Here is a 21,987-nt window from a genome sequence, read left to right as displayed (position 1 = left end):
TGCCATCACACTTCGAAAAGGTGTTCGGATTGTCATCACAACTACTACAAACCATCGATAACAAGATATGCATTTCCCCATTTACGGCAAAAGTGTGAGTGATGGTGTTGCGGGAATGGGAGGAGCAGCAAATAAGTTAATAGTACGCTCCATTCGAATTCGTAACTTCAGTGAACTGTGCAAGTGAAAAGTGTCAGAACATTAGCAAGAGGACCCACATTTTTAAGTTTGAAAATTTTCTGCTTGCATGAGTTTCAGCCTCCAAACCAACTTGAGCGTGTTTAACATTCTGCCAGATGTTGCAGAATGAAGTGGTATCTGGTCACTTGGGTCCTTAATTGGTGTTTCTCCGTATGAGGCTTGGTTTAATGAGTCCAGACAACACGCGTCATTATTCATCAGCCGAGTTTATGCCGTCGAACGGGATCTGCTGTCCCACGACATGAAATTCTTTGGTCAAATGTTTAAGTGGAGCGAAAACGACTCCCTAGAAATTACACAACGGGTTTTTATCAGAATTTTCTCAGACAACCGGAGAGGGTGAAATGGACAAATGGTATACCAAACTGACCAGAGTCTAGGTCTAGTTCTGCGAAAAAAAGGTTTCGTAGCTCGAAAGTATTCAAGATAATTAAGAGAAACATAATTAGTGATTTCATGAAAAATCGAAATATTTCAAGAACAGTTGCTGCTAGCTATGTAAGTGTGGTGTAAAAAATATCAAATCACAACATAAATTGAAACGTCTGTGTTTTCTCTTAATATACATATTCTTAATAACAATAAGTAACCTGCCGCTATTTAAATATATTGTATTTCATGATTTCCGCATAAAACTTGAAAATAAAATTTTGAGAAAAATATGATCAAAAGGTGTGTGAAAGGGTTTGTCCAACACGTTTAAAAAACATTTTATGTGAATTTGAATGATGCTTGAAATCATATACATAAAATGAGGTGCTGATTGAGAATTTGAAGTTTAATGTATAATGTAAGATCTTCGAATTTTAAAGAGTAGTAGAGGATATTTTGTGGAATTTCACTCAGTGGTATCTTTAAGTCACTAACGTTTGAGAGTCTTAGCTGTTGCACATGATTTTGAGCATCATTGAAATGCACATAAAATGTTTCTCTGGTTTATTTTATTTATTACTTTCAGACACATCATTTTACAAAATATTTTACCTTTATTCCAATTTTTATTTATTTTAATTTCACCACATTAATCACCGAATGAAATTACAATTAAATCAATACAATGAAATGAATACCCTTAGCTGCATACAGCTGAAAATGTATGCCCCGACTTCACTCCAACCCGGGATCTCCTGCTTACATGGCAGACGCTCTATCCATCCTTTTTTTTCCCCTCATTGTGTTTGATTTTGTTCGTTGCATTTGTTCGGTGCAGATGTCCCATGACACCCGTTCAAGTTCAATGTTGAGCCATTGACTCAATTTTTTTAATTACAGAGGGCTGCTAACCCTCTGACCGAACACGCTGAGGTACCGTGCGGGCGTAACCCGTTGACGTATATCAACGCCTGTATGAAGCTAAGGGTATTCATTTCATTGTATTAATTTAATTGTAATTTCATTCTAACGAGCTGCACGGTCACCGATGGTATCTGTTCTTTCGGACATGTCCGATAGAACAGATACCATCTTCATATACATTTAAACAGGGAAGTCTTGTGCGTCTTCTGTCCGTGAATTGTGTAAGCGCTGTTCTGTGTTATCGTATTTTCACGGTTTGTATATAATATTTTCTGAGGTGCGTATTGGAGACCAGGCCAGAACTCACCTAAACGACGGTGGAAAATCGAATAACACCCACACTCAGACTGGACGATGTACTAGACCAACGGCCCGTAGCTCGCTGTGTGAAATCGATCTGGATTTGGCAAACCTCCCTGTCTCGCAATCTAGCACACTGTGCGCTAAGTTATAGCAACAAGTGTTTAGGTGGTCGTTGCGTAACACAGATAAAAAAAAAAAACCTAAATGAAGACATAGTATTGATAGTAGACCAACTGATCCAGACTGGGAGAAACTCTTCTGTGGGATTTACAAGATAATGTAAAATATGCAGTTTAGAACACAGAGATGGCAGATTAGAATGTGACCTCGGATTAGCATGCTAGACTGAGTTATTTGATTTTTATAAACCTCAGACGGAAAGTTTTCTGCCATCAGTATTGCATCCAGAGTCTAAATCTACCACATTTCAACGCCTGTTCACAATCTTCAACAGTGATTCATGGCATTATGCGTTCACTGCTAAAGACACAAAACAGATTGATATTTCTAACTTTTACAGAACGACGTATAAGTTTTCGTTCAGATGTTAAGAATATGTGTCTCAGGTGTGGAGTCAATGTAAGGCAAATCAAATGAAATTTGACAGCAACTGTTAGAGAGAGAGAGAGAGAGAGAGAGAGAGAGAGAGAGAGAGAGAGAGAGAGAGAACATTTGTTGCACACTCCAACAAGCGAAAATGTTGAAAATCTTACAGCTCTTAGTCCTCGATTTAGATGGCAGGTAATTCGTGCTGCGAAATTTAAGAGATGAGCTTTATACCTTCTTTGTCCGGCAGATTATGCTAAAAAAAGTGGGATTTATTCACAAGAAAGGCTTCTTTTAGGAAACAGCTGCTTAATCGCCCGACAGCTGACAGAGAAAGACACCGATTGATTAAAAGTCAGATTCTGGAACCCCAGTGATTGCTCCTTAGACTGCAACAAGGCCTTTAATTGTAGCTGGTAGAAGAGAGAGATTCGTGTTCGTTCTTAGCTTCTAATTGACAATGCGGTGATTATAGAAGGCATTGAGAAGGATATAAACATGTCTCCTCCCAATTAATAACAGAAAATCATTTCACTAGCATTCAGTACTTTATGAGAGAAAAGATTCAGTAATGTCCCAAACAAAAACTTCGAAGCAGTATATGGCAGAAAAACTGTAAATTAAACACATCTGCTACTACAATAAACGCAAAATACCTTAACAATGTTAACTGTCAACAAACCAATAGTGCATATTTAAGCGGTTTACCTGGCCGTGATTAGCAAATGTGTCTTCATCACTAAACAAAAACAAGAGACATCTGGAGTATCCTGTCTTAATGCCGATGTACAGCAGTTACCACGATTCTCGTAATCGTTTCCATGCAGCTCTTGTTGGAGAGAGATGTGACAGGGATGGAATCTATGTCGATGGATAATGCGTAAGATACTTGCCTGACTCATGCCACTTTCTCGCGCGATTGCGCGAGAATCTAGCGTGCTGATCAACTAAAACAGCAGCAACAATATTAATTTCTCCCTTTTCTGTCGTCACCTGGTTCCTTCTGTTACGCTGTCTACGTATTCCACTGCCACTTTCACGAAACTAATCAAAGAAGTTGACACATAATGGCCTAGATGGTTGACATCTATTGGTACATCTTGTCGCATACAGCGTACAAGAACGAACTGCTTCCTTCCTACGCTCCCCATAAACCATGAGCATGTCATCTTTTTCTGCGTTGGTAAATCCCATCGTCCACTCCCGGCCTACTGCTTGGGCTGCCACACACTAAGTGAAGTGACCAGCAGTCGCAGTGCAAGGTATCTCGTAAACAACTCGCACTAGAATCCTGCAACGAACACCACCGACTTTCTCATTTACCCTACTTCAAGTTTTTTTAATGTAAATAAGTATTGTTCCATTTAAAAAAGGGTATGCCTGCCTAAAAAATACACTTTCTAAGTATTATTACACTCTGTTTATTGGCTAATAACATCAGCCCTTGAAAACCGCACGTCAATAGCGCTTTCCACCTCCGCAGATGCGGTGCAAGTTCTTGGTGATTCACTCTGTATATTGATGTGACACCTATTAATGTCTGTACAAAAACATTTTGCAAAAGTAGCCGGAGTCTTTACTAAACGTGAAACCAAAATCTCCCGTTACAGGACATCTTCAACTATGATCGGTTGAAAATGTGGATGAAACTGTAATTAGAAGTAGTCTGACAGATATGTTTAAAGAGTAGTATGGTCCCTTTTAGGATAATGTGAGGGGTTAAAATGTAATGATATAAGGAAAAATGTTCTTTTACTTCTGCAACAGATAAACATGTTCCTAGTATTAAGTAAATTTTTCGTCCTATCAATTCCCAAAATGCTGAGTTATGAAATATTATGAATGATCACGATACGTAGGACACAGTGTCTGTACGAGATAAAAGAATTACGCCGGCAACTACTTAAAGTTGTTCCAGGTGGCTATGGAATGTCATTTGACGGTGGCAAAGAGGAGGGTCACATTATTTTCATGTGACAGAGTGTAATAAACTGAGAACCGCAACTAGGTAAACTGCACCACCAGACACATGATGAATACACAGAGTGTATCTCTGGTCCATAAACAAATGAGTCCAGGGATCCTAAGCCAAACATGTGGGTATATCTCAGCCAGTGGAATACGAGAACTTGCGAATCACCGTTTGTACGATGTAATAAATTTTATTATTATGTTCGTAGTTGTTTACACTGTTGTGAGGGCAAAGGCGACTAACATGTAGACGTGCGTCATGTTAGCTGCTGGTAGTCAACACCACTAATGCAAATGCAGATGGCGTGTCGAGTACACTGATATGGCGAGTGTTCATTTAAGGGCATGCACTGTAGTGAGTTTGCGAGATGAAGTGAACTGTAGGTCAGACGGAGTGAGATTGCGTTGTACACGTCAACGGCATTAAGAGACATGATTTTAGGGTACAGGTGAGCAGTGGAAACTGTCAGGGAGCTGACGAGTTGTATTGGAATAAATACCCCAGTAGGCAATGGGTAACGCCAACAGAGCACGTGGGTCATAATACCACCAACGAGCAGCAACGAACTTTATGGCGCCCTGAAGTGGAGAAACCAGTGTTTGACCGCATTAATACGTGAGCACTCGAGCAGACACCAGTACCCTGGGCAAAGGAATACGACAAAAGCATTTACATCCCTACTATTCGCAAAATATTCAAGCTTTAACTCGTGCTCACTTCGATCCTCGCGTCGTGTTGAGCTAATCGGAGCTGTAGCGCTGTAGCTTGCTACCCTGCGTATGTACTTTCTCATATGAAGCTTGTTTCAGAGACAATATCCGCAACAGCCGCATAGTCATGTGTGGACCATAGGTAACCCCCATGGTACAGTTGTGACGTTCCAGCAACAAAGCTACGCAGATAACTCGCGGGTGGACATAGACCAGTACCCGCCTCATCCCCATTATCTATAGCAATGTACGGAGTGATACTGAGAGAAGTAATCCGAGTATTGTTGGAAGATATCACATTTGGTCTTTGCGCACGTGTGTTGCTCCAAATGGAACTCTATTCCATTTGGCACATTTTGCACTTTGACAACTGCGTCAGACGTTCCGTGAAAGTGAATAGGAAGAGGAGGTTGTATTTCGTGCTCAGTTCGTTCAGGTAATCTGATATGACATTATTTCTCCTCTTGCGGTCATATGACAGCCTTATGTTAGACACATCTAAGGACCCAGGACATGAACTTTTGCTGCCGCTGACATTGTTCGAATGACACCAAAGTTGTCCAAACGGACACGACAGAATTATTTGTGTTGATGTCGTGCTTGCGCAAAGTGCCGGCAGTCTCATAATTGTCAGTAGACCAACCGTAAATTTGAAAATTTCGAATTTTTTCTTGTAACTTTCGACCTATTCGTTTCCGTACCAGAACTCATTCCTCAAACTGATATGTTTCTCTCCTCCGTCTTCACTGAAAATTTGTACCATCGTGACGGAAACACACTGCGTTCGTGCAGTCTTCAGAATTTTTCCAAACACATTAATGTAATTCCTTTGGCCGAAGATTCAGAAAACGCTTTTAATTGAAAGGTGGCTGAAAATTTTGTGAACATTTTGGAAGATTAAAATTTGGGACGAACTGTCTGGGTCAACTGTCTTATGGAGTCAGCAACCTACATTTTTTAGGTTTTATTTTTTAATTGGATTTGGCCTCCATTCTCCCCTACAGTCCACGCTTCACTCGCCACAATCGTCTTCATCGGTGTCGGCTACTTCTGTCATTAAAGACTTTTCATTGTTCAGCAATTTAAGTTCCTCAAAATAAATCCACCATCCGCATGGATATCTTTCCATAAGTGTCGACGAGAGCCCCGACGGAGTGATTTGACGGTGTTGAAACTGAAGGTATCTTCTGTTAAACTGAAACAAAGTAAAACTTATGAAACTTAATAAGTTGAATTCTCGAATATGCTTTGGCCTGACGAAATTGTGAAATGTAGGTTTGTATCTCGTTCGCAGGTGCTTCAGTAGATACCAGTGATGATTTTCAAGGTGGACACTCAAATCTTCAAGACCGAGATGTATAGTCCGTAGGACATTGTACACAAAGTGGCCATCTAACCAAACGTAGCTGTAATGTTTAGCGGGTGGGAAGAATTCCCAGTCCAGCTTAACAAATGTGATTGCGCGAGGTGCCGTCCTGGTAATGAGTCCCAGTTTTTCTCTCGTCCAACGTCAAATAACAGAATGATCGCGACGATGGAATCGAGAATTTGACATTGGTTGAAGAACGGCTGTGTGTAAGGTTAGCTCAGTTCAAATTCTCACACTTAGGCACGATGTTTATGACCGCTTCATACCATATTGATTGTATGAAAGTGGGTATCATTCGATGGAAGGCGTTGCAAACGCTGGGCAGACTGAGCTGCGCGAACTTTTTGCTGCGGGAGCAACAAAGTGCACTGCATGAATGATGTGAAGTTTCGAAGCACTCCCTCGCCCAGTTGTTCCCGGACTGGTAACGTAATCTGGTACAAGATTAACAGCGAATTCTCGAGAGGGTGATGAATCGTTTTACAGGTGGAAGGATTCATATAAGCATTTATTTAGTTATGCTGTTGTTAGTATCACTGATGATTTTCGTATGCCCTTTTGATGGGGATCGCCGACCACTGAGTCCCTGGAGTTTTAAGGCCAAGTACCCCAAACATGTTAGGTATGATGGCACCTTGAAAACACTGTATTGCCAGACATACCTAGATATTGCGGCCATGTGTAATGTCATATCACTATACATCACCAACTACTTGTAAGAAATTTTTATATTAAGATAAAAATAAAACTAAGTCTATGAAAGTGAGAAATCAAATACACTACAAATATGGACAGTGATCATAAAAGAAAAATAACAAGTCACTCACCGTTCATCAATAGCATCATTTTTGGATCCAAATTTTTGAACTCCTTTCGAGGAAACGTCATTATACCCGTAAGTTAGGAATTATCAATGAAAATACTGCCTCGGGCATGGATATGTATTATGTCCTTAGGGTAGTTAGATTTAAGTAGTTCTAAGTCTAGGGGACTGATGACCTCAGATGTTAAGTCCCGTAGTGCTCAAAACCATTTGAAAATACTAAACTCACTGGGAAGATTGTCTCAATTTTTTTCCCTTCCTCCAAAATGGCTCAAATGGCTCAAACTACTTAAACCTAACTAACCTAAGGACATCACACACATCCATGCCCAAGACAGGATTCGAACCTGCAACAGTAGCGGTCGCGCGGTTGCAGACTGAAGCGCCTAGAACCTCTCTGCCACACCGGCCGGCACGGATTGATTTGTTAACAGTTAAATACCTAAAACATATAGCCAGAGAAGTTCCCAGTACTGTTATTAGTATTCACAAATAATTACTTTTTTGAGTATTACTAACAATCATACGTATTAATCCGGAAACATCGTACATTGTCTTTATGTGTTGGTTTGAGACAAGTTTAATGTTCAATAAAGAAAGCTCTTGCTAGTTATAAGTGTACAGAGCTGTCTTACAAATACTGTAGTCTGACGTTGCTAGTAAGTTAAGGAAGACGGTGACGGGGAACGATGAAAACTGAAAACACGCGGTGCCACCTGTTTGCTCACAAAGAAGGCGACCACGTGTTCATTGCGATCCCCCGTGCGGAAATTATTCGGATCACAAAGGTTAAATTTTAATCTGCACGTGCAGACTGGTGGAACAAGAGAGTGCGAACTTTTGCGTATTCAAATCACAGGCCGTCATTTGATTCTGCTGATCCGCCAATTTGGCACGATCGCGCTGTCTGCTGTCACGCCTGAGGCTACCGTCCCAGCCGGGATTAAATCCGCTCAATAGCCGCGCCTATCACTCACATTCTCCCACTCAATTGGTTCGTCGCAGCCAGTGCCCGCACTCCCTCCTCATCACGCTCTACTATTACGTCCAGCTTCGTCCACACTGCACATGGTTTCAGATGCATCTAAGATATTACGCCTGTTTCTGTACGAGATTCCGTCGCTTTTACACCAGTACTACTATTACTACTGCTACTATTACTACTACCCTACACACCGAACCACTCTCGTTTCAGAATCGTTACTAGCATATAATCGATCATTCTTCAGAAGGAACCTTTAGGTTGGGCCTAACCTTGACTTACGAATATCAATTGAAACAAACAAATAACTGTAACTGTCACTTATCTTTATTTCAAGAGTTTAGGTTGATTATACTTCCATCATCAGGTGAATTTACCTAAATTAACGCACAAACGGCTTACACATGCGATGTTCTAGGTATTATATGGTAGTGTCTGGTGGTAACAGGCTTCTCTTCCGAATCGTAGTCTTCTTCCATCTGGCATACAATTAATTCAAAAAGAAGTTCATCTTAAGAAATTAGTCAAAAGCATATTGTCGTTATTGTTCATATGTTAGCTCTTCACAATGCTACGCTGTACTGAATTTTAAAAACAAAATGCTATTTTTCAAAAGGACGTACGATTCATCTTTTACGAGAATACGTCACTAAGCATGTTATGTGGCACTACTACAGAAAGGAAAGCGTGGTTTAGTTTAATATCAAGCCTCACCAACACCCTTACCGTCGTACTTGAATGGTGAACTTATGAATCCTACTGCCAATGAGCCAGTGTTTGAAGCCAGTCAGTTCCTTTAACTGTACTGTTTTGTGGTTTTCAGTGTAAAGACACTGTGTACAGATTTTGGAACTGAACATTACCTTGCTAATGATCAATCTTTCTATCAAACCGTATACTCGTATTTAAGTGTCACGAACAAAGTTCGATGCAATTACAACCACATTAGTAATTACACTGATGAGCCAAAACGTTATGACCAATTCCTTAATAGCTAGTTTGTCCATCTTTGAAACGAAGTACATCACTGATTCTGCTTCACAGGGATCCGACAGTTTGTTGGTAGGTTCGTGGAGGTGTGTGGCATTAGACGTCTACACTCAGGTCATGTAATTCGCGTAAATAGAGGGCCGCCGATCTGCGTCCGCGATGACGGCTCCAGATAGCGACTCAGATGGGTTCCATAAGATTTACATCAGGCGAATTTGATCTCCGAGATGTCAATGTGAGTTCACTGCAATGCTTCTCAAACCACTGTAGCACGATTCCGGCTCCGAGACACGGACAATTTTACTGCTGAAAGAAGACATCACCGTCGGCGAAGACATCAAGCATGAAGAGATGCAGGTGGTTCGCAGTTGTCAGCGTATCTTCGATTACTATCACAGGTCCCATACAAGCGCGGGAGAATGTCTTCCATAGCATAACACTGCACCCACCAGTCTGTGTCTGTGGTGCGCTGCACGTTTCCATCCGCCTTTCACCTCCATGACGGCATTTGGGGAGACGACCATCGACCTAGTGAAGCAAAAATGTGACTCACCCAATGAATCGACACGTTTCTATTGATCGACGGTCGAATCCTGATGGTCCCATGCCTATTGCGGTCGTAATTGACGATGTCATTGGGTCAACATGTGAACGCGTAGGGGTGATCTGCTGTGGAGCTCCATGTTCAACAACGTACGATGGGTGGGGTGCACCGAAACACCTGTGCGTGCACCAGCATTATGCTCTCTCAGCAGAGATGCCACAGGTGACCATCGATCCTACTTTACCAAGCAGAGTCGTGGACGTCCAACCACTTAGCGCCTATTGGTAGTGTCAGTGTCCTGCCTCTGTCCGTAGGTCTAGATGCTCACGACCGTAGCACGTGAACATTCGACCACCTTCGCCGTGCTGGCCGCGATGGCCGTGCGGTTCTGGCGCTGCAGTCCGGAACCGCGGGACTGCTACGGTCGCAGGTTCGAATCCTGCCTCGGGCATGGGTGTGTGTGATGTCCTTAGGTTAGTTAGGTTTAAGTAGTTCTAAGTTCTAGGGGACTTATGACCTAAGATGTTGAGTCCCATAGTGCTCAGAGCCATTTGAACCATTTGAACCTTCGCCGTTTTTGAAATATTCGTTCACAGTCTCTGCGCAATAATATTGCGCTCTTTGTGAAAATTGCTTATCTCAATGGCCTTCCCCATTTGCTTCCAGTATCTTCTCTAGGGTGCTCTGTGTCTGCTCCGCTTAAATACTTTTGTTATCACATCAAGTGCCCGCAACGCCACCAGGCGGCATCCAACGTCACGGTGAGCAGAGGCCATAATGTTTTGGCTGCAGTGAAATCCACCGAAAAATTTGCTTCGATTTACAAACGGTGTATGACATCAGTTACGCTGGCGGAAATACATGCTTCCGAACGATGAATCATGCTACTGCGAACATCCTGCAGTCTGTCAGTACCATTCGTAGTCCCAGTTGTATGGAGCAGTTCTTTGAGCTCGGACATACTCTCCGGTTGGTTGTTATGGTACAACTGCTTCAGCTGGGCCCACAGCGGGAAAACCATAGGATTTGGATCAAGACACTTCGCTATCAACCAAAAGGGATATCAAGTCCAATTCAGCTAATTGCCACTCGCTTTTACGTATGTCGCACAACAGGCCCCCGAAACGTCGGCGTACCAAATGATTTCATTTGATATTGGTATCCTGTATACTAATACGCTCAGAGTGCAATACTGTGCTGTTATAAAAGATAACCTAATTAAATGTAATTGTCCATACCAGAAGTTAGAATACTGAATTGGTCGAATTATTTCTTGTTTAGATCTACTTCACTTTCAGTAACAAAATGTAGTAAGATACTGGCTCAAATATAGCAAGCACAATAACCGTCGCGTATTTTAAGACTTCGTGCAGAAGAATTGTAGGTTGTCGCACCAACCCAGTAAAAAAATAATTCATTACAAGTGCTACAATGATAATACACTACAGCTGATGTACGGGGTAACAAGACAAACGCATCATATTTAATATCTTTAATAATCTGCAAGAAGAATTCAGGAAAAGCAAATCCGCTGTCACCAAAATTCCTGGCACTTCTTACTATCCATCACTACCAAAATATATTGCTTATAGACCCTCACATCGAACATGACCTGCGTGAGGAACCACACTGGCTATGCATTACTTTTCGTTTGATTATTATCTACAGAAAAAGAAGTTTGTACCCAAAGCAAACTCAGGTACAGTAGCAACAGCATCCACACTATATATACAGAGTAAGTCAACTAACCCTACCGTTCTAATTTTATGCAACCCGCAATGTTACAGTTGGCCTTTAAAAACCACGAGAGAAATTTTCATATTCACTCTCTCGCTACGCTCAAACTATTAGTCCTACAGGAAAAATGAAAATGACCTTTTTTGTGGGAAATATGATGTAGTTAAATTTTTGTACTGTGATACGTTCTCGCTTGAGGCCACGGTTTTCAAGTTATACAATGAAAACGTATGAAAGTGACCTTCAAACGCACTTACACCTCCATACTCCATCCTTACCCATCTGGCTTTCTAGTACCTAGTTCATGCCACTCCCTCCTACAACTACACAAACATTTCCGGCTGCGCGTACTTTTTCCGATATTTTACCTTTTTTGATCTATTTATTGGGCTATTATGGCAACATCACAGTCGGATATTTCGTTAACAATATTAATTTAAACATACCCGTGAGGGCAATGAATGAAATACGACTTATTTAAGCGTTACACGAAAACTAATTACGATGACAATTCGACCCAAACTTAACCATTACAAGTACAGTAATTTCGTAGTAAGAAGGAATGACGAATACAACCATGCAACAGTCTATTTTCTCCTGTTAAAATTTACAGCACTGTTAGGTAAAATATACACAAACGTCAATTTTATAACTTGTAAGTACTCGAGTATCAATGTGGCGTAATAATGCCCGTCAACGAAAACCAAACGAGATCGAATGTGGGAAATAAATCGTGGAGTCACAAACTTTGATACAGTGCTGGGAGGGAGTGCCATGAACAACAAACGAGAAGGCCTGACCGGTGTGATTTGAGTGAGGACTGGGGATGCATTTGAAAGTCAATTTTGTACATTTTTCTTGAATAACTCTAAAACTACGGCCTCTAGTGACAACGTATCCCGGTACAGAATTTAACTACATTTAATTTCCTAAAGGAAAGGGCCTGTTAACTTTTCGGTTTTTTAGTTTGTGCATAGCGAGCGAAATAATATGAAAATCTCGCGCGTGGTTTTTGAAGGCAGATATGTCACTGCGGGTTGCATAAAACTACAGTGGAAGGGGCAACTCCATCACCCTATGTAGAACATGTCCCAAAATATCGGAAATCCGTTTAGTGTATACAATTTAAGAATTTCTTATTCATCTTACAAAAAAGAAATGAAAACTTAGGCACGAGGTACCGGTATATATAAACTCGAACAAAACCTCATGTGCATAAAAAAATCATCTTTTCATTACAAACATTATTTGGAAAAAGTAACAAACATTTCAGGAATAGATACAACAGTCACACCGGTGCATTCAAGTGAAACTCTCACACGAAATCCCGATTTTTGACCCATATCTATACTTAGAGTCTGTAGCTGGTGGTGTAGTGGTTAGGTTCGTTGCCACTCGATCACGAGATCTCAGATTAGACTGTGGCCCGGGTCTGAGATTTTATTCGTTCGGTCAGTGGGTGGTTGTGTAGCCCTTGTCACTTCATCTCATCTTCATCACAAAGACGCACAAATCGCCGAAACGGCGTCAAATAGAAATATTTGCACCAGGCGGCCGTACATCCCCATATATCTGCATATAGTTTGAAAGAAAAACTATTTGCCAATGTAGTTCTTGAGAAGTTCTTAAAACTGAGACACAGCCAAACAAAAGAAAGCGATCGGAAGGCTCCAACATCAACAGAATAAAATAAAATCGAATTGAAATTACGCTCTAATGCTGAAACAAAATATGCAACATACATTTAGCTATATAATTTCTGAAAATAAATCTCAGGGTGTTGAACATATCGTGAACAGTAACTAAAAGTAATGTTTGATAACCAAGCAAACAGTCTTTGTATTCATGGGATCACATACTGCTCATACAACTAAATAACGGCGCAGAAATTGATAAGCGAAACTTACTTGGATCAGCTTTTGATGTGAGACGAACTTGCAGCAAATATCGGAATCACATGCACTCTAGCAGAAAGGTGAGGCGTAAAATCTGGAACAAAACAAAATTTCCCTGTTTTCACTAACTAATACAGGAAAGTAATTAATTCTTATTTGCTCTAAACATATTAACAGCCTTTCGTTATTACTCAGAGTGACAAGCTCATGTTAGACACACAATTCATGCAAAGTGCAAACGTAGTGAAAATGTTAAAACATTTTAGTTGTCCACGAAAGCTAGTTCTTAAGCCTCTCAAGATACGGACATGTCACACAACGAAAATTCGATATCTGTAATCCTAATGGACGCAAGCACAGGTCAGACGTTTAATTTGATTTACGTGAAAACAGCAGAGGAAGACATGAGTGCAGAAAAAAAGTCGAGTATGTAAAGGTGTGAGTGGCAGTAGTTATCTAAACGAGCAGATACGTGTGAAAAGAGATGGATGGATGTTGTTATGCAAAGGCGTAGGTTGCTATATGTAAGGGCGATTGTGTATGTGAAAGGGTCAGGGGTGTATGGGTTTATAAAAGGAATCTGTATGTATGGAAGGGGGTGGATGGATAGGTAAAGGCGTGTGAAAAGTGAAAAGGCAAACTATCTAAATGTCTTACTGTCGTAATTAATTGGCAAGCCGCAACGTTACTCTTAGTATAAGAGTGGAGCATTCCTTGCCTTAAATTGGCACCTGATTCATGGAAAACGAAAATCGATGTCCTAGATCCACAATATCAATCACGTTTGCCCTGTAGGTTTGAGCACATGCAATCTCTTTGTGGCATTTATGAAATGATGCCACGAACACGACGTTTGCACCCATTTTTGCAGTCCAAACGTCTAGGACGCCTTCAGTAAGATAAGAGACTCACCGCCGGCTCAGTAGCTTCGAATCTTCCTGTCACAAACTTGTCATTTATAGTCTTTAAAGACCGTCATGAGATCCTAGTAATATTTGCAGGTCAGTAGAAAGGGGACCAAGAATAACCATCCTACACGTGGATACCTAACCTTAGAGTGCATGGCAATAGATTGTAGAGCTGACAGCTGCTCAGGAATAGCAGTTCCCGGATAAGCTGTTTGTGAGGCCCACGGCAATCCACTTGTATGCCACAATGCGTGAATGTGTGTGCCGCTCAAGGCAGTGTAAAGACTGACCCATTTCTTGCGAAGTCAACAGCATCGAGAATTGACGATACAATCTTCTGAATTGTTAGTCTGCTGCATAATCCTCTTCAAAGTTCTTCAATGGTCGACAAGCCACCCTGCCATCCAGGGACACCAGTGCAGCCGTGAAGAAGATCCCAGCAAAGGGATCACAATTTGGAGCAATCAAGAACTTCGAAGAGAAGAGATTATGAGTATGCCTATATTTTCTATTAATGAAAATGGCTACGAATGCCTGCAGACTTACCTAATATCAACTTTGGCTCGATAAAGGAACTAACTGAAAAGAAAAACCTGAGAGAAATCGCAGGTAGCAACAAAATGGAGTATACAGATAACAAATACATCTGCTTGCCGTACTATGCCACTTTCAGCACAAAAATGCCATCGGTTTTCAAAAAACAAAACATAAAAGTTTCCTTCTCAGCTACAAACATCCTTGGACGGGTTTGCACAGAATGGAATGTCCAGACTGCGACGCCTGTTAAGTGGGACAGAGAGGTAGAAAACTTGAAATCAGGTTTAAGGAACATGTAGCTTTGGATAGGTGGGATATAGTTCACAGATCCATTTCGCTACCCACCTGGCTGAGACTTGACACGCCTTCCCCCTTCTGAGGTCGGGTGCCAAGTTGTTGCACGAAGCTGAGACAGGCAGATTCATGGACGTCCTGGAGGATATAGAGAGGTCATCTGGCGTTCATCTGCTCAATGAGCAGGTGTTGGTGAAAAGCAGCCATTTTTTTGGGCTCTTCGACGATTTCCTCCTTCAGGGAAAAGGACGTCACGACCCAGTATCGTTCTGTGGGAATTTAGGTCTACCTTTAAAAAGACAACACTTGGCATGTTAGTATGAGAGAACCCAGATTATGATTGTTGGTTGATCGTTTCATCTTCCATTTTGCTGGTACTGTCCAATGCTACATCTATTTTCTGGCGTTCATCTGCTCAATGAGCAGGTGTTGGTGAAAAGCAGCCATTTTTTTGGGCTCTTCGACGATTTCCTCCTTCAGGGAAAAGGACGTCACGACCCAGTATCGTTCTGTGGGAATTTAGGTCTACCTTTAAAAAGACAACACTTGGCATGTTAGTATGAGAGAACCCAGATTATGATTGTTGGTTGATCGTTTCATCTTCCATTTTGCTGGTACTGTCCAATGCTACATCTATTTTACCACCAAACAAGTAAATCATCATTGATTTTCTAGCCCTAAAGGCTAGGTATAACGGTAGTTTGTTTTTTTGTCTTTTAGCAAAGAGCGTAACGCAGATGGAGCTACGTCATACGTTTATATATAAAATTTTACGTCAATAGAGGGCGTTTATGTTTTGTTAAATATACCTGGTTAAATCAGTGTTTCGATGATCATCTTCATTACTTTACTATGCTGTTAACAGTTCTTTATAAAAATTGTTTACAAGGACTTCTATATTTATTTTATATTAAATATTTAGTGGATCACTTAACCATTATGATATGAATTTCAGACTGGTTTGTAACTGTATTTTATCAAAGTGATTTTCAACAAAATCTTTTTAATTTGTTAATTTATATTTCTAAAGTGATGTAACAATTTTATATAAGACAGTTGTGTGATCCTACTAATGATCCTTTGCATACGTTTTGATGGACGGTTTCACCTCTAAGATATGAGCAAGCCAGTTATAAGTTGACATTTCTTGATGATATGGTTGGTTGGTTTGGGGGAGGGGACTAAACAGCGTGGTCATCGGTACCATTGGATTAGGGAAGAATGGGGAAGGAAGTCGGCTGTGCCCTTTCAAAGGAATCATCCTGGCATTTGCCTGAAGCGATTTAGGGAAATGCCGGAAAACCTAAATCAGGGTGGTCGGACGCAGGTTCGAACAGTCGTCCTCCCGAATGGGAGTCCAGTGTGGTAACCACTGCGCCAGCTCACTCGGTTCTTGATGATACGCAAATATGCTTGTTGATTTTAGATATTTAAAAAAGTGTTTTAAACTACTATATTGAAATGACACTTTGTTAATTAATTTGTAACACAGAGGACTTTACTAACACTGCTATGAGACCGATGACCTCGCTGCTTGGTCTCCTCTCCAAACCAACACAACTAGCACTACCTGACGTAAACTAAGGCTACTGTACTTGCTCTAAACAACCAACTCAGTTTCCTTCTGCCTCTACACCAGTAAGGCTGTATGGTGCCATGTACTGCCGCGAGTTTGTTGGATTGTAGCTCAGATGATATCCTGACCAGAGTGGATAACTGCTCTTGCGTAACATGGTGTTTTGCTTATTGTTTTATGTAAAGTAAATTAATTCTGAGTCTGTAAGTTCCGTTTTAGTACTGAAGATGGCTATATCTAGTCGAAATCTAGAGATGCAAAAGTAATAAAAATTAATGGGGTTGCGACTGATTACTGTGTTTCTCTCCTTCCTTACCTAACATCGACAACGAATATGAAAGACTGAGGCTCTATCATTTACTGATGCACTCCGAGTCAGTCTAGAGACTAATTATCGGTGCATATTATTCTGGAGGAAAATTTGCAGCATGCACAACCACAGGGGCAGAGGAATTTTGTTGACGGTGGGGTCCTGGCGAGAGGAGATTCATGAGTCTGGATGAGTGTTCAGAACTTCACATCTTCGTTGGTCTTCTTTTGCATTTGCAATTATCCTGTATATCCACGGGGGTCAGCATGTTAATTATCGGGTGTGGGATTGTTAATGTCAGAGGGAGGCCGAATGCCCCTCCTGTCGCCACCTCTTTCTGAGCCAAAGCGAAACAGAAATGGCCAGCGTGTAACTTATTTCGTGCTACAGTCTTTTCAGGTGCCCTCCGAAACAGGAGAATCGACAGCTACGTAACTGACAGTGACAAAGTTAGAGTGATCAGTGTCCGAAGCCAGAACGTGCAGGGACCAAGATTCGTACGTCACACAGAGTACAGTCATTCACCTGCCGGACAAGTGGAGGCGCTGCATAATAGCAATGGTGCTTTTACTTGTCGATAGTTGCGACGGGGAAGAAAAGTCCAGATAAAAGCGTACCCAGCATGCAGCATTCAGCGGCGGTCGGTTTACAGACGTGGGGGGACGAGCGCACGTCAATGAGGAACGCAGAGCCGCCCAAATAATTGAGACGCGGTCGCAGCATAGCACTCAGCTAACTCAGGTTACGTGGAACACTGCTCCGTCACTTACACCGTTGGCGCCGGAAGCGGCCGCACAGCCGGCACTCATTCAGAAAACTGATGACTGCTATGAATTATGCAGCCACATGTGACAGCCAGGCCAGAAAACTGAGTGCTTCGTATAAATTCTGCAACCACACGTCGCTGGCTACGCTGGACGGGACTGAATAGCTCCGATTTTTAGAGAGAGAGAATACTCAGGCACTGCACCATCTGCAGAATAACTATTTTTCCGCGAATATTCTGACAGCACAGTGAACGTTAGTATTCACCATTTAAGCATGACAAGCGAACACCCGTCATTTGAACGTTGTCCCGCCAAAAGCGCTTCTTCGACAAATACTGGCCTCTCTCAATATAGAATGAGAAATCAAGGACGGAGATAATACTTCTGTTCTTCGCTGTGAGAGAGTACATGTTACTTAGTTACGTATTCGATACATCATTTGAACATTTATTTTTTCGAAATGATGTGGAACGAGTGAGTGAATGGAATATGTGTATATGATTAGTGTTTACGTTAATGAACACATTACAATTTTTAGTCCAGCTGATACAACACATTTTCTTCTGGCTACCATTTCTGATTAGAAATTCGTCAGTGGAGCAGAAGGAGTTGTCCACGAGAAATTATTTTAAATTAGATTTAAAACTTGCTCCGCTACCTGTCAGACGTTTTATGTTATTGGGCAAATAAACAAAATTTTTGTTGCTGCAATGGAACTCCTTTCTGAGCCACTGACACCTTTAACAATGGGTAATAAAGATGATTTTTTCCATTTAGTGTTGTATATACGGACATCATCGTTCTTCTCAAATTGTGATAGTTCATTTACGTCAAATTTCATTTACGAATATATGTATTGTGATGGCGCAGTTCAAATGCCACGCTCCTTGAAGAGGTAGCTACATGACGTCATTGGGTGATACATCACATATTATTCTTACCACTAGCCTTTGTGCAATAAATACTTTTTTTCTAAGTGATAAGTTACCACAGAATATAATTCCGGAAGACATTACTAAGTATGCAAAATATGTCAGGAGGTTGATACGTTTTTTTCTAAGATTGGAATTATACGAAGAGCAAAAGTAGCTGAAATTAGGTGTTTGAGAAGCTCAGTAGTAATGTTCTTCCAGTTCAAGTTTTCATTGAGATTTACACCAAAAAATTTGGAGTTTTCTGCCCTACTTACTGACTCCTGCTCTTGTGCTACATCGATTGTTGGTATGAGTCTATTTGTTGTACACAACTGAGTATAGTGTTTCTTTTTCTAATTTAGGGAGCGTCCATTTCCAGAAAACCATTTTATAATTCTTCGGAAAATATCATTTACCAACTCTTCTGTTGCTCTCTCACTAAAGGTATTTATCATTACACCATCGTCTGCTGAAAGTACCAATTTTTTTGTTTAATGCTAAGTGGAAGGTCATTCACAATTAGAGGAAATAGGAGTGGACCCAAAATTGAACCCTGTCGGAGCCCCTTGAGGTTTTTCCTCAGTCACTGGAATTTTCTACCTTTCCGACACTGCTTGAAATATTCAGCACAACGTTTTGCATCAGCATTCCTATCAATTACTAGGATGATTTGAGAATCAAATCTTTGATGGTAATCCTATGTTATGTGAGTGGTTGATGGCAAAGATCATCTTCTAGGATGATGCAGGAGGAACCTCGCGACGTGGACAATCCAATGGATATTGACTTAGGAAGCTTAGAGATGAAACGAGAATCTTTAATGTCAGACACTGTAATGTGTTCGACCTGCAAAAGTGAAGAAAGACATGACCATAAACGGAACCTGCACCAGCCAAGCACTAAGGCTAAGAAGATATAAATGAGGAAAGAGTTTTAAAAAACCTGAGCGAAGCCACAAACGGTATGTTAAAGTTTTTATTTCTTTCTTCATAAATAGTTTGGGACGGGGCCGTATTTGTATTGACAGAACCATTCCGCTGAGATTTTTGTATTTCTTTCAAATGAGGAATGTAGTGTCCACTGTTCGCCTTTATTACAGCTTCATCTCTGGTGGGGATACTTCAACGATGTGTGTCAATGTCTCTGGGGGAATAGCAGTCCACTCTTCCTCCGGAGCCGAAACTGGAGAAGGTAGTGGTGCTGGACGCTGGGGTCTGGAGAGAAGTCTATCTTGTAACTCTTCCCAAAGGTGTTGCATTGGGCGCACGTCGGGACTCTAGGCGGGCGAGCCCATTTCGGGAATGTTATTGTGCACCAACCATTGGCTCAATAATACTGCTTTAAGACAGGGTACGTTGTCATGCTGATTCAATCTATTACCATTTCCGAGCAGTTTCTCTTCTGTACTCAGTACACAAAGCTATAAAATGTGTTCATATTCTTCCACATTTACCATTTTCCTAAGTGCAATAAATGGCCCACACCCTAACCGTGAAAACCGTCCCCATATCGTAACACCACCTATAATGATCAATTTCGCACTACATAGCGATCTTCGGATACTTTTGATCAGATAATGCACTGTATACAATCTCTATGTAATAACCACAGTACCCATTTTCTTCTCCACAAACTGCCGTTTTTTATTTACTTTTTATTTAAAACTAAGGGGTTTCGGCATACAAACACTTTTCTGAAGTACGAAGATGGGAATTAATTTCTAATAGTTTGTAACTGACAGATACTAGTGCGAGCTGACTATTTATAAAACAGAATGCCTATTCTGTGATATGCTCCTTTCAGAGTGGTTCTTAGTTTCCTGAATATTTGACAAGGTAACAGTAGTCGAGGTGAGTGCACTGTGGGCGGTGGGATACGAGCGCTGACGCTTTGACTGCGCGGGGGCCACAAGCATTGAAAGTTAACTGGGCGGAACGGCCATTTCTTGTGCCGCACCACGCCCTGTCGGCGACATGGACGCATTGTGAACAATTCACGGCGCCACACTGGAAGCTGGCCTACCGTACCGTCACCCTGTCGTGCGTAGGGGACGGTGCGGCGCGCCTGGAAGCGACGCGTCGGCGGACAGCTACGAACAGCCCGACACATGGACGCCGGACGTCGGCCGCCAGTTGTAAGCGCTCGCGATTATCTCTGCCTGTCACCGCTACCCAGTGTCAGGTTTTCAGCGGCGGGCGGAGAGCTTGCACCCGTGCTTCGTTTCACAGGGCGCCAGTTTCTGTCAAAGCGCCCCAGCACGATTTCGATAGGGTAAAACCAATCTGAGATGTGTAAGTAGCGTAATCAGCACTATTCATTATCTCAGTACTATCACCACGTTCTCGTTTCTTAATTTCTTTTCAGCGTTCTTTATTTATTAAGTCTCGTTTCTCGAACGAAATGTTTCGGTATTACAGGAACAGACGCAAAAATACGTCACTGTAACAACCATGGTACTGAACTTATATTTATACTGATCTTCCAGCATTCCCACTAATAAACTAACCCATGTAGTACAACAGTACTTGTACATGACTGAGAATTTCAAAATCTCTAGGGTGCATATGTGAAAGTTATGCAAAACTCAAAGGATTAAAAAAAATTATCATTCAATCGTGCAACTCGCAAATAAATCAAGCTTTTCAGCTGAAGTTTTGTTGATGAACTTCATACGATTGGTGATTAAAATTCTTCTGGGTATTATGCCGCGTCATTCCTACAAACTAACAACAGCGAATAAAGCCATCAGACATTATGGTCAGTTTTGACATCGAATCTCTCTTCACTAACGTTCCTATTGAGGAGACTATGCGCATTCTACAGGATCGGATCTCACCAGATATCTGCGATCTGGTGCGCTTATGCCTGTCATCTACGTACTTCACCTGGCCGGGAAAATATTGCGAACAGTTAGATGGAGTGGCAATGGGTTCAAATGGTTCAAATGGCTCTGAGCACTATGGGACTTAACATCTGAGGTCATCAGTCCCCTAGAACTTAGAACTACTTAAACCTAACTAACCTAAGGACATCACACACATCCATGCCCGAGGCAGGATTCGAACCTGCGACCGTAGCGGTCGCGCGGTTCCAGACTGTAGCGCCCAGAACCGCTCGGCCACACCGGCCGGCCGTTATCTGGCCTCACGGTGAAACGGAATTGGGAAACTTTCTCCAGCACTTAAATAGCCGGCATAAAAATATAAAGTTCACACATGAGTCCGAAAACAATGGTTCCTTGCCATTTCTGGATGTGGAAGTATACAGAGCTGCGGAAGGTAAACTGGGACACAAAGTGTACCGGAAACCAACG

General features: G+C 41.6%; 1 long non-coding RNA gene across 1 annotated transcript in view; it reads right to left on the bottom strand.

Annotated features, from left to right (window-relative positions):
* The window catches only part of LOC124554777, a 963,296-nt gene that overhangs the window by 578,666 nt on the left and 362,643 nt on the right, over positions 1-21,987 (bottom strand). Inside the window, exon 3 of the long non-coding RNA XR_006968446.1 lies at positions 13,381-13,462. This is a non-coding gene — a long non-coding RNA (uncharacterized LOC124554777). The remainder of the gene's footprint in view (positions 1-13,380; positions 13,463-21,987) is intronic.

The sequence above is a fragment of the Schistocerca americana genome, chromosome X (genome assembly GCF_021461395.2).
Source record: "Schistocerca americana isolate TAMUIC-IGC-003095 chromosome X, iqSchAmer2.1, whole genome shotgun sequence".
Lineage (NCBI taxonomy): Eukaryota > Metazoa > Arthropoda > Insecta > Orthoptera > Acrididae > Schistocerca > Schistocerca americana.
The sequence above is the reverse complement of the archived record's forward strand: the minus strand, read 5'-3'. Positions and strand labels throughout refer to the sequence as shown.